The sequence below is a fragment of the Dasypus novemcinctus genome, chromosome 2, assembly GCF_030445035.2.
Source record: "Dasypus novemcinctus isolate mDasNov1 chromosome 2, mDasNov1.1.hap2, whole genome shotgun sequence".
Lineage (NCBI taxonomy): Eukaryota > Metazoa > Chordata > Mammalia > Cingulata > Dasypodidae > Dasypus > Dasypus novemcinctus.
This window is the reverse complement of record NC_080674.1, coordinates 138254868-138269025: the sequence shown is the minus strand read 5'-3', so window position 1 is coordinate 138269025 and position 14158 is coordinate 138254868. Positions and strand designations below refer to the sequence as shown.

At 36.5% G+C, this 14158-nt stretch overlaps 1 protein-coding gene across 5 annotated transcripts in view; it reads right to left on the bottom strand.

The window, feature by feature from the left end:
• Window positions 1-14158, bottom strand: part of CDC42SE2 (CDC42 small effector 2) — a 120432-nt gene that overhangs the window by 49623 nt on the left and 56651 nt on the right. Inside the window, exon 3 of one of the 5 annotated variants that reach the window (XM_071209822.1) lies at window positions 10383-10487. The exons of the other annotated variants lie outside the window; for them this stretch is intronic. The gene's annotated coding sequence lies outside the window, so the exon portion shown is untranslated. The remainder of the gene's footprint in view (window positions 1-10382; window positions 10488-14158) is intronic. 5 annotated transcript variants of the gene reach the window in all.

The following is a 14158-nucleotide window of genomic DNA, read 5'->3' as shown; positions in this document are numbered from 1 at the left end:
AGGTCTGCACATAGTTATCCCTAATAATTAAGATCTTCTGAAGCATTTTAAATCAATATGAAAAATTAAACTTCTCAAGGTAGACAGTGATGAGAAAAGGAAACTAACGTGGAATGAGTCCTATGTACAGTTACAAGGAGGTGGAGTGGGTAATGAGGGAATCTGTCTGAAAGATTTCAACAAATACACTGCTATCACTTTTTGCAAAGAAAAAGTATCAAATATTAAAATACCTATTATTTAAAAATAACATGTAATTGGACTATTGCTTACGGTACTAAAACAAAATTTAAATTTTAAGATATGTACGAAAAAAGAGCTGATCTCATCATTACAAAATGGTTAAAAACAATTGCAAATGTACAGAACTGATTCCATAGGTTTAAAGAAAAAAAAATCCTAGAAAAATTTCATTCTGAGACTCTGGGAATTTTAAAGAGGAAATGAGAAGAAACAAAATTAAATCAGAACGAGACTTCTAGATGACCAAAATGGTAGCATAAAGAACTTCAGGGTGCCAATTCCCCACAGAATTTCTGAACAACTAGAAAAAGGTGTAGAGCCCCAAAACTCTAGAAAACTCTTAAATGGTTACAGTGTGGAATCAAGAAAGCAAATGTGGAATCAAGAAAGCACAATCTAAAACCTCAGGAGAACCTTATGGTACCCTGGGTGGCCCTTCCGCAGCCCCTGCCCAGGGCAGTGTGGGGCAAGCTGCACTCCACTGCACATCCCTAGTCCACTTCCAGAGGGAGCAGATTAACCTCTATGCACATCTTGGGGTACCTATATTCCATGCCAATCTATCCAGTGTCAAGCTGAAAACTAAACCATGAAACTCTTCTCTAGCTTGCCATCCTAGAACTTGCCCTGCAGGCAAAAGCAAAGTAAGAAACTATTAAGTCAAAGCAACTTGGGTCAAAGGATTACCCACTTTGTAAGTCAAACAATAGCACACACTGAAAAGAGTAGAGGGGACTTTCCAATTGCACTGTAAATAGTGGAATTAAAAGGCCACCAGCAAGCACAATCCTAGGATAGGATTCAAGGTCTGCATTTCACTTTCCTCTCAGGTTAATCTTTTGAAGAGAGGGCTAAATCCATAAGGAGTCCACTAGCCAATGCAGAACCAATAAGCAAAGATTGTGAAAGGTGCTTTTTGACTTTGGTTTATTTGTTTTTGTTAGCTCTTATCACTCAAGGAAATCTCTTCTCTTAGAAATAGCTGCATACAAAGTTAAGGAACCTCAAGAACTAAATCTCAGGGTTCACAGTTTAAAATATTAAAATGTATACTGTGTGACAAAAGACTACAATACAAAGAAAAAGAAAATGATGGCCCAAAATAATAAAATAAAAATTCAGAAACCATCAACGAAGACTAGACTTTGTACATACTGATTTATTTTTTTGAGGTAGCAGGGGCTAGGGATTGAACCTGGGACCTTGTATGTGGGAAGCTGACGCTCAATCACTGTGCCACATCGGCTCTCCTGAGTTGGTTATTTTCTTTTTTTTTTTTTTTGGTTGTTGTTATTTGTTTGTTTGTATAGGAGGCACCGAGAACTGAACCCGGGACCTCCCATGTGGGAAGCAGGTGCTCCGCTTAAGCTACATCCACCCCCCTGGAAAAAAGACTTAAAAAAATTATCCTCAAAAGCTCAAGGAGATGAATGAAAGCACAGAGAAAGAACTATAGGATATCAGGAAAATGAGTGACAAATAAGAAAATTTATTACCAATAAAGAGAGAAATTTTAAGAGAATAAAACAAATATTGGAGTCAAAGACATGGTAACTGAAATGAAAAATTCTCTAAAGGATTTCTTTTTTTTTTTTTTTAAAGATTTTATTTTTATTTATTTAATTCCCCTCCCCTCCTCCGGTTGTCTGTTTTCTGTGTCTTTTTGTTGCGTCTTGTTTCTTTGTCCGTCTTGTTTCTTTGTCCGCTTCTGTTGTCGTCAGCGGCACAGGACGTGTGGGCGGCGCCATTCCTCGGCAGGCTGCTCCCTCCTTCACGCTGGGCGGCTCTCCTTATGGGTGCACTCCTTGCGCGTGGGGCTCCCCTACACGGGGGACACCCCTGCGTGGCACGGCACTCCTTGGGCGCATCAGCACTGCGCATGGCCAGCTCCACACGGGTCAAGGAGGCCCGGGGATTGTCTACCGCGGACCTCCCATGTGGTAGACAGACGCCCTAACCACTGGGCCAAAGTCCGTTTCCCTCTAAAGGATTTCAACAGCCATTTGGAACCGGCTGAAAAAAGAATCCATGAAGGCAAAGACAAAATAATAGAAATGATTCCAACTGAGAGGAAAAAAAACATTTTTTTTTTTCAGTGAACAGATCCTAAGGGAACTGTGGGATGTGATCAAGGTACCGATCGATGCATTATGGGAATCTTAGAAGTGGAAAAGTAAAAGGGGCAGAAGAATTATTCAAAGAAATTCTGGAAAAAATCTTTCAAGTTTTAACAAAAGACATAAATATGTACATTTAAGAAGCCCAACAAACTCAAAACTGGACAGACCTGAAGAAAGCCACATCCAGATTCACAGTAGGTGTAGCAGTTTGATATGGTTATGAATTCCAGAAATAGATATTGGATTATGTTTGTAATCTGGTCTGTACCTGGGCACGATTAAATTATAATTTAAACAAATTATAATTTATATCAAACTGCTACAGAGGCCAACATCACCTTAATACTTAAACCAAATAAAGATACCACAAGAAAAGAAAATATAGACCAATATCACTCATGAATATAGAGGCAAAAATCCTCGAAACGAAACAAAACAAAAAACCTAGGAGCAAACTGAATCCAACAGGACATTGAAAGAATTATACAACATGATTAAGTGGGATTTATCCCAGGTACACAAGGGTAGTTCGGCATAAGAAAATCAAAGCATGTAATACACCACATTAATAGAATGAAAGCAAAAAAAAGCACATATTTCAATTGACACGGAAAAGACATTTGACAAAATCCAACACCCAATCTTGATAAAAACATATAGAACACTAGGATTAGAAGGAAACTTCCTTGAATGGTAAAGGGCATATAAGAAAAACCCACAGCTACCATCATACTTAATGGTGAAAAGATTGAAAGCTTTCCTTCTTAGATCAGACAGAAGACCAAGATGCCCACTGTTGCCACTGTTATTCAGCCTTATACTGGGAGTTCTAGCAAGAGCACTTAGACAAGAAAAAGAAAAGGCATCCAATTGGAAAGGAAAAAGTAAAAGTTTCTTATTTGCAGATGACATGATCTTATATATAGAAAGTACCGAAAAATCCACAATAAAGGTACTAGATTTAATAAACTAATTCAGCAAATTGGCAGGATACAAGATCAACATGCAAACATCTGTAGTGTTTCTGTACACAATCTGAACAATCTAAAGAGAAAATCAAGAAAAAAATCTCCATTCACAATGGCAACTAAAAGAATCAGATTTCTAGGAATAAAAACAAGGATTTAAAGGACTTTTACATAGAATACTACAAATCATTTTTGAAATCAAAGAAGACCTAAATAAATGGAAGGACACTCCAGCTCCAGGTTCATGGACTGTAGCACTAACTCTTGTTAAGATATCGAGTCTAACAAAAGTGATATACAGACAATGCAATTCAATCAAAATTCCAACAGCCTTCTTTGCAGAAATGGACATGTCAAACACCAAATTTATGTGGAAGAGTAAGAGACCCCAAATAGCCACAATGATCTTGAAAAAGAACAAAGTTGAAGGATTTATACTTCTCAATTTTAAAACTTATTACAGGGAAGCAGACATGGCCCAATGGACAGGGCGTCCGCCTAACACATGGGAGGTCCGCAGTTCAAACCCCAGACCTCCTTGACCCTTGTGGAGCTGGCTCATGCGCAGTGCTGATGCATGCAAGGAGTGCCCTGCCATTCAGAGGTGTCCCCCACGTAGGGGAGCCCCACGTGCAAGGAGTGCACCGCGTAAGGAGAGCTGCCCAGTGTGAAAGAAAGTACAGCCTGCCCAGGAATGGTGCTGCACATACGGAGAGCAGACACAAGATAACACAACAAAAAGAAACATAGTATCCTGGTGCCGCTGATAAGGATAGAAGCAGTCACAGAAGAACACACAGCAAATGGACAGAGAGAGCAGACAACTGGGGGGAAGGGCAGAGAAATTTTTAAAAAAAATTATATAAAAAACAAATAAAAATTTAAAAAATAAAACTTATTACAGGGAGCAGATGTGGCTCAAGTGGTTGAGAACCGGCTTTCCACTTGCAAGGTTACAAGGTCCCAGGCTCAATCCCTGGTTTGGTACTTAAAATAATAACAACAACAACAACTTTATTACAAAGCTACAGTGATCAAAACAGCATGGTACTGGCACAAGGACAAACACATAGACCAACAGAATCAAATTGAGAATTCAGAAATACACCCTTAATTACTGCCAATTGATTTTTTGACAAGGGTGCCACATCTGCTCAATAGGGAAAGAACAGTCTCTAACAAATAGTACTTGGAAAATGGCATATATGTATACAAAAGATTGAAGATGAAGCCTTACCTCACACCTTAAACAAAACTAAAGTAAAAAGGTATCAAGGACCTAAAAAAAAGAATCAAAACTATACAACTTCTAAAAAAAAACCTAGGGAAGCATCTTTAAGATCTTGTGTTAGGAAATAGTTTCTCAAACAAATAAGAAACAAAAGGGAAAAACAGATAAATGATACTTCATGAAAATTAAAAACTTGTTTATCAAAGGACTTCATCATGAAAGTGAAAAGACAACCTACAAAATGTGAGAAAATATTTGGAAACCACATATCCTATAAGGGTTTAATATGCAGAATATATAAATATATCTTATAAGTCAACAACATAAAGAAAAGCAACTCAATTTTAAAAAATGGGCAAAAGACTTCAATGTATATTTCACCAAAGATATACATAAATGCCCAAAAAAAAAAGGCATGTGAAAAAGATGCTCAACATCATTAACCATTAGGAAATACAAATAAAAACCATAGGGAGATACTATTATCATACAAATTAGAATAACTGTTAATAAAAAAAAAAACCACGGAAAATAATTGTTGGAGAGGTTATGGAGCAAGAGGAACAGTTGTTCACTTTGTTCATTGTTGATGGGTATGTAAAATGGTACAGACACTGTAGAAAAGAGTGTGGCGATTCCTCAGAAAGTTAAGTATAGAATTATCATATAATCTGGCACTTCCAGGTATTTAGACAAAGAATTGAGAGCAGGGACTCGAAGAGAAAAATATGTGCACATTGATGTTCTTAGCAGCATTATTCTCACAACCAGATGATGATACGTGATAGGTCAAGTGTCCATGAAAGATGAATGGAGAAAGATAACACTGTATATATATACAATGGAATTATCCAGCTGTAAAAAGGAATGAAGTCTGATACATGTGATGGTCTGGATGAACAGTGAAGAATCATGTCCAATTAAGTTAGTCAAACACTAAAGGACAAATGTTATATGAGCTTACTGAAATAAAATTATTAGAATAAAGGGAGCAGATGTAGCTCAGTGGGTAAGTGCCTGCTTTGTTTGTATGAGGTCCTGAGTTCTATCTCTGGTACCTCTCAAAAAAAAAAAAAATAGAATAAGCAATTTTATAGTCAGAAACTATAATACAAGTTACCAGAAGCTGGAGTGGGAATAGGGAATGGGGAAATAATGCTTAATGGGTACAGAGTTTCTCTCTGGGGTGATGGAAATGTTTTAGTAATGGATGGTGAGGAAGGTAGCACAACATTGTGAATGTAATTAATGCCACTGAATTATATATTTGAACGTGGTTAAAATGGGAATTCTAGGTTGTATGTACGTTACCTAGATAAAAACTTTAAATATAAAAAAAAACATATGAATGTACAGCACAAATTTTGAACTCTAATGTAACTGATAGAATAATTATAATGGTACAGTTATAAAATACTCTTTCATCTCTTGTAACAATGATACCACACCTATGCAAAGTGTTAATAACAGTGAAAACTTAGGGGAGACACTAGAACTCTGTATTTTCTGTATGATTTTTGTAAACCTGTAACTTCTCTGACAAAAAAAAAAAAACAACTGACAAAAAATTAAACCAGTAACTTCAAATGCACAGTTATTTCCTATCTTCACCTGTGTACTAAAGAGCATATAGAAGCAAAATACTACATTTAGTCAATCAGTTTAAATTTTTGCAGAAGAAGAATTAGTAAACTATTTGGTAAAGTATACCATACTCAGTTTGAATTGATGGACTCTCTTAAAACTTAATTGTCTATGAATGCTGAAATAACATAAAAATTCAAAATGTCAAAAGGGAAAACCAAGTTTTTAACTTCACCTTTTAAAAAAAACTTCCTTATCAACACCATATGTGTAGATGCAATCAGTTTTTCATTTCCAAGGGTTTAAATGAAATATTAACATTTTCATATTTTAAACAATCTTCAAAATATCTTGAAAAATAATTAAAATCAATCTTCACTTTTTGTTGCATAGCCCATACATGAGTTCCATAAGAAAAAGATGTAAATTTTACTAAAACCAAGAAAAGTAAATTTCTGTTATGCATTGACAATGACCAATACTTCAGAGTCCTTCAGGGGGATGGCTGTAGCTCAGTGGTTGAGTGTCTGCTTCCCATGTATGAGGTCCTGGGTTCAATCCCTGGTACCTCCTTAAAAATAAAAGATCTTAAAAGCATTTTAAAGACTTGAAATTACACCAGTTAAGATGGTATGGTAGGTTGAATTATGTACTGCAAAACAGCATGCTCTTAATCTTAACCCATTCCTCTGAGTGTGAACCCATGATAAGTATCACCTTTTGAAGATGTTATTTTTTGTAAAGGTGTGGCCCAGCTGAAAGAAGATGGGTATTAATTCTATTACGGGAGACTTTATGAAAAGAGAGCCCCTTGGAGAAGCTCGAAGCTGCAAGTCAATAGAACCCAGAAGAGAAAGAAGACATTGTCATGTGATGGGGAAGTCAAGGAACCCCATGGATTGCCAGCATCCAGAATGATACCAATCTCAGGGAGAAAGTTTTCTAGCCTTTGAGATCGTAAACCAATAAATTCCTGTTGTTTAAACCGACCCACTACATATTATTTGTCACATCAGCCTGGGAACTAAAACAGATGGTAACAAAGATAAGGATATAGCTACTGTTTAAAGAAAATATTAATAAAATATCATATGTGTATACATATAGTAGAATATTATTTACCTATAAGAAGAAATGACGGTATGAAGCCTATAACAACATGGATGAATCTGGAGGATGGTATGTTGAATGAAGCAAGCCAGATGCAAAAGGACAAATATTGTGTGATTTTGCGATTATGAACGAAATATAATGCAGACTCAAGGAATTAATAACTAGGATATAGGTCACCAGAAAATGGAATGAGGTTAGAGAAAGGAGAGCTGAGGTTTAATCTTTACTGAATTGGTAAAAAGGTTCTTCATAAATCTTTGGAAATGAATAGAAATGATGAAAGCACATCTTAGAGTTTCTAACTAGCAGTGCTAATATGTGGGCACGATAGTGGTTGAAAGGGAAAGTCTAAGGCCCTGTATATCCCTAGAATGAAAGCTCAAATATGAAACATGGGTCTGTATAGCATAGCAAAACCTCATGTGAAAAATGGGCATGGGCAGTATTGCATATATAAGACTGTTTCTCTGAAACAGAAAAAAATGTACATAGATGTTAATGTCAGGATGATACCTGGACAAAAATATAACCAAAGCAAACTATGGACAGTACTGTATAGTAATATAATAATATAATCTTCCATTAATTGTTAAAAAAAAAAAAAAAGAAATATGCTAACTGAAAGAAACTAGACAAAAGGCATTATATTTTGTTTGACTCCATCTATACAAAATAGAAATAAAAATAAATTAGAAATAAAACAGCAGTTATGTGTGGCAGGGGAAAGAACAGAGATTGAGAGGTGACCACTAAGAGATAGAGGTTTTTTTATTTTGTATTATTTTTGGAGTAATAAAAACACTCTAATATTGACTGAAGTGACAAATGCTCAACTGTGTGAATATACCAAATACCACTGGTTGTACACTTTGAATGGACTGTATGCTTTATGAATATGTATCAGTAAAATTGATTCTAATAACAATAATAATAGATCAAGGTGGGATTCCAGTGCTGCCTTTTTAGTTGTTTAGAGTAAATAAAACTTATTCCCCTATCTTTTACCAGCCAGTACCAACAAGGAATTTATTTATCTTTCTGTACCTATGCTGGCAATTAACATGCATACATAAAAAGTAAATAATAACAACTTTCTAAAACAATTATCTTTAGCATGACAATATGAGATAACAGACAAGTGAATTCAATTTGGGGACAACAGAACTCATGAGCACACACACAAAACATAAAATAGCTGGTAGTGTCATATTATCAACTGAAAAGAATATCTCCCTTTGCTATATTTAACTTTAAGTGCAGCATATCAGTGAGAAAAATAAAAATTACATGTACATTTTACTTCCTTTTCCATATTTACCAAGAAATCAATAACACTCTCTAGCACACCTCTTAACAGGATAACAATACTTCAGCCCACAGCGTGAATGTAGGATTTCAACAAATGTTCATATATTTTGCAGACACTGGTAGCATTAGATAAATTGGGCGATGTCATCAGAGAATCACATTATTGGTTTCTTAATGCCAAATATTTTACAGCAGAATTCAAGAAACAGTTATGAAAACAAGGGCAAACTTACAACAGAACAAACATGTCTGCCTCATCAATATTTCTTTGCTGAAAATATGAATATATGCATGCATTTGATGGGTGTTGTTGAACAACTACTATGTAGTAGGTCCTGGAAATATGGCAATAACCAACAGAAGGCAATTCAAAATGAAATGAACAAGAGAGTTACGTCACCACGATGGCGAGTGTGACGCTATGGAGTTCTGACCACTCACAGAATCTTTAAACAACAAGCAAAAACTAGGAGAAACATCTTTCTCATAATTTTAAAAAACAAAGTGTTACAATAACTGGACAAAAAGAACCAAGAAAAAGGCAACATGAAAATGGCAGGAAATAAATAAGGTGTGATTTATATACACAATGGAATATTATTCAGCTATAAAAAGGAATGACAAACTGACACATGAGACAACATGGATGAAAGAAAGTTAAAGACATCAATTGATGAAATAAGCCAGGCAGAAAAGGACAAATATTGGGAAGCAGATGTAGCTCAGTGGTTTGAGCACCTCCTTCCCATGTATGAGGTCCCAAGTCAATCCCTAGTACCACCTGGGGGAAAAAAAAAGGACAAATATTGCATGATCTCACTGATTTGAAATAATTCGAATAAGTTAATTCATAGTCAGAATCTAGAATACAGGTTACCAGTTGGGAGTAAGGAATGGGAGTTAAGGTTTAAAATGTACAAAGTTTCTATCTGGAAGGATGGAAATGTTTGGTAATGGATGGTGGTGATGATAAGACAACAATGTGAATGTAATTAACAGCACTGAAATATATATCAATGTGATTAAAAGGGGAAATATCAGATTCTATATCTGGTACTAAAATAAAAAAAATACCACAAATACAACTACACTACACAGTGAACTCTAAGTTAAACCATGGACTCTAGTTAATAGCACAAATATAAAAATGTGCTATCATCAGTTATAACAAATGTGCCACACCTACGCAAGGTGGTTTAAGGAAAGCCTGTATTTTATGCATGATTGTTCTGTAAACTCACAACTTCTCTAACAAAGAAAAAAATTTTTAATTAAAAAAAAAAAAATGATAAGAAAACCTTGTGGCATTGCGCTGCTCCTCCGAACACCCCATGGCTCTGTGTGGAGCCAGCTTGCCCTCTCAGGTGGAGGTCCCTGCTCCCAGTCCTGGAGGAAGCAGAGCTACCCTTAGGTATATATTGGGGTACATACCTTTCTGTACCAATCTATCAGGTGGCAGCCTGAAGTACAGAATTACCATTATGATCAGGCAATCACTTCTAGTTATATACCCAAGAAACTGACAGCAGAATCTCAAACAGATATTTGTGCACCAGTTTGGTGGTTTGGAGCTGACTGTACCCAAGAAAAACACATTCTTAAACTTAATCCATTCATGTAAGTGTGAACTCGTAAGTAGGACCTTTAGATAAGGTTGCATCAGTTAAGGTATGGCCCACCTCAATCAGAATGCGTCTCAATCCTATAATTGGAGTCCTTTTTAAGTGGAATGAAATTCTGACAAACGAAAAGATCATGGGAAACAAGAACCCAGGAGAGATGAGAGAGGCCAGGAGAGGCCGCCGTGTGCATCACCATGTGACAAAGGAATCCAGGGCCGAGGATCACCAGCAGCTAGCCCCAGTATCTGATCACCCACAGCTGGTCTCAGAGAAAGCAGCGCAGGCTTAGAGAGGAGGCCTGGAAAGAGACAAGCCAAGAACCTAATCACCAACAGCTGAGCTCCAGGAGACGTTAAGCCTTGAGGGGCGGGGCAGGGACCTAGGCAGAGACTGGCCTCCATCCACCCACCACAAGGCAGGATACCAGGATCACCAGTAGCTGACTTTGGTGAGAAACCATCTCTGATAGTGCTTTGATTTGGACATTTCCCAGCCTCAGAACTTTAAACTTCCATGCCAAATAAAACTCCCATGATAAAAGTCGACACATTTCTGACTTTTTGCATTGACAGCCTTTGGCAAGATAAAACAGCTCTAATGGTATTTTGGGCCAGATAATTTCTTGTTGTGGTGGCTTGTTGTTGTTGTTGTTTTTTTAAGATTTATTTATTTATTTAATTCCCCCCCTCCCCCCGGTTGTCTGTTCTCCGTGTCCATTTGCTGCGTCTTATTTCTTTGTCCGCTTCTGTTGTCGTCAGCAGCACAGGAATGGTGGCTTGTTTTGTGCACTCTGGGATGTTTAGAGGCTTTCCCAGCCGATACCCACTAGATGCCAGTAGCATCTCCTCAACTGTGACAACCAAAAACGTCTCTAGACATTGTCAAATGTCATGAGGAGTGGTTCCCTTCATTGACATCCGATGCTATAAGGAAAAGTATTATTGTAAAAGTAGACTGAAAAGAAGTATAAGATATCCCTTAACTGACACATACCACAGAAATCAGCAACAGCCTAGGATAAAACTGGGATAACACAAAACCTCTAGGGGAGGAAAGGTTCATGAAAACAAGTACAGGTTGACTAGTAACCATCATGCCCCATCTCCTCCAAAAAAACGTACAGGGCTGGTGAATTACATTTACAATCTAAGGACACTGAATACCTCTTTCCAGTATTATTTATCTCTGAGAGATTAAAAGATAAATCTTGATCAGAAGTTGCCTGATACAGTGGCTGCCAAACTGAGAACTTAAGAGAGGTCCTGTGGTGCCCAAGGACTACCTGACCTGAGACTCAAGCTCTCCCTTTCCTTAAACTCATCTGGACTGACACAAAGAAGATATGACTATTGGCCATTCCCTCATACATATTATTAAGTAGCTGATACTCCCCACTCCCACCCTGGCAAGGGATCATTAGTGCAACAGCCGAAATAAACAGACCTCTAAAATGAACGAAACTAATGGAAAAGAAAGACAACACATCAATCAACTTATACTACCTGAAAGAAAACTATTGGAATGGATGATTCAAGAATGTACATATAAGGAGCCAAAGGGAGACATTAATACTATGAAGCCAAAACAAGAAATTATGAAAAAGAACTAAGTGGAAATATTGAGCATGGAAAAATAGATAAGAATTCCAGAATGAGGAGGAAAAAAATAAGGCATTTCAGAAGCAGAATAAACATTTCAAGAAATAATGAGGATAATTTTCCCAAAAGTAAAGATAAAAGAACTCAAGATTATAAGGACTTGAAGAGTCAAGTAAGAGACGTAAGGGGGAAATTTCCTAGAAAATTTAGGAACACCAAAGAAAAAAGTGTAAAACATTGAAGAAAAAAAGAACAGACCAATACAAAGGCAAAAGAGTGAGACTGATATTAGGCATCTCAACAGTAAAACTGAATGCAAAGATGAAGTAATTAACAAATCCACAATCCTTTATCATAATCCTTGATGTCAGGGGTTTTTCAAGAGTTTTTAATTTTTCAGATTTTAGAAAAGTAATATGGTATCTATCATATATTAGGCAATATTCACAGGAGTTCCTAGGGCACTACCCATGATTGTATTTGTTAATATTTATAATATTAAAAATCTAGAGCAAATCCTATAAATATTCATCACACTAAGTGAGAAGAATAAAAGCTATTAATACTCTTCTGTCAGTCCAAGTAGTTTTTCTGCCAAATGAATTATGATAAACCGAGAATCATAGTCTCATGACAATACCATCCATACTACATTCTTTTACAATAATGGTGTAAAAGAAAGGAATGACAAAAGATTAGCTAAAATCAAAATATCATGTTTGGAAACTAAACATATAATCAAATGACAGATTAAAAAGTGAAAACTTTAAGAAAATTAAAAAATACTTAGAACTTAATGGTAATGACAATTCACGGCTACCCTTTAATTGGATCAACATGGATGATATGCTTACCCCTTGGGGTGGTGTGAAGCTGTATGTACCCCAGAAAAACATGTTCTTAAATTTAATCCAGGCCTGTAGGCATAAATCCACTGTAAATAGGATCTTTTGATGAGGTAACTTCAGTTAAGGTGTGGCTACCTCAATCAGGATGGGTCTTAATCCAACTACTGGAATCCTTCGTAAAGAGAGAATGAAATTCAGACAGAGAAAAAGCCACAGAAGCAAGAAGCTGAAGTCAATGAAACCCGAAAGAGAAGGTAGAGACCAGCAGACACCGCAGGTGCCTTGCCATGTGGCAGAGGTGCCAAGGATCACCAGCAGCCAGTCTTCAGGAAGAAAGTACTGCCTTGATGATGCCTTGATTTGGACTTCACCAGGCCTCAAAACCATAAGTGAATCAATCCCCATTGTTCAACCTAACTCATTTTATAGTATTTGCTCTGAGCAGCCTAGAAAACTAAAACTCCCTGAACCAAATACTAGGTGAAAGGAATAGAGTGAGCCAGATGGTTTCACGATCCAAGGGACTAGGATAAGGTTAATTTTCTTAGGCCATCAATAGTCCATAGGAGAGGAAGGGCAGGGGGTATGGCAGGGAAATGTGGTGTCACATTAGGAAAAGGCAAGAGGACGTAAAAGTAGACCAGCAGGGAAACAAAAAATGGCCAAATTCCAGTTTGTCCACAAATCCTTAGGGTAATTATTAATCATGTAATTTGGTATAGGAGCTCAGTTTTTTCATGTGAAAACTGAACACAGAATCTAAGAGCCTTTTCTGCTCTAAGAATGTGACTACATCATGTCTATTTTGTTCATGGCTACAACAGACCCATGGCATGACTTAAACCATTTGGTAAGGAAGTACTGAATGAATGAGTTTATCATACCAATTTGAAAGATTCTTGGGGATATTAGTTAAAAATATCAATGAATTTCCAATAGATTATTGGGAAAAATCCACAAAGGAGAGGTATCTGATAAGCTTCTTTTAAAATATACATGGTTGCTAATTAAAGAAATGGAAATTAAAACAAAAAAGGCGACCACCACTTCATTTATTCAATTTTTAAAATAGGTGATAATATTTAGTGCTGGTAAATAAGCTGTGAAGCCAGCAGTATAAATTGGTTGTCCTTTTAGAAAGTATTAGTTACTAGTAATTTTTTTTTTTAGGAGTTAGCAGGGATTGAACCTGGGACCCTGTGCATGGGAAGCAGACACCCAGTCACTGAGCTACTACATCTGCTCCCCCAAAGTATTAGTAATTTTTAATTGTATTTAATGCATTAGTTTCACTTTCAGAAATTTATCCTACATAATCCAGAAGAAGGGAAAATACCTATAGGTACAAATGTTTTATTGCAATATTTACTATGCTGGAGGAGGAAAAGGGACAAAACCTAGAAGCAACCTAAATATCAAACAACCAGGTAATAATTAGTCAAATTATGGTTTGATAATAAATAGCCATGGCAATGGTATTGAGAAAAGAAAGCATGTTTAACAAATTTTATTATTTAAGGGGA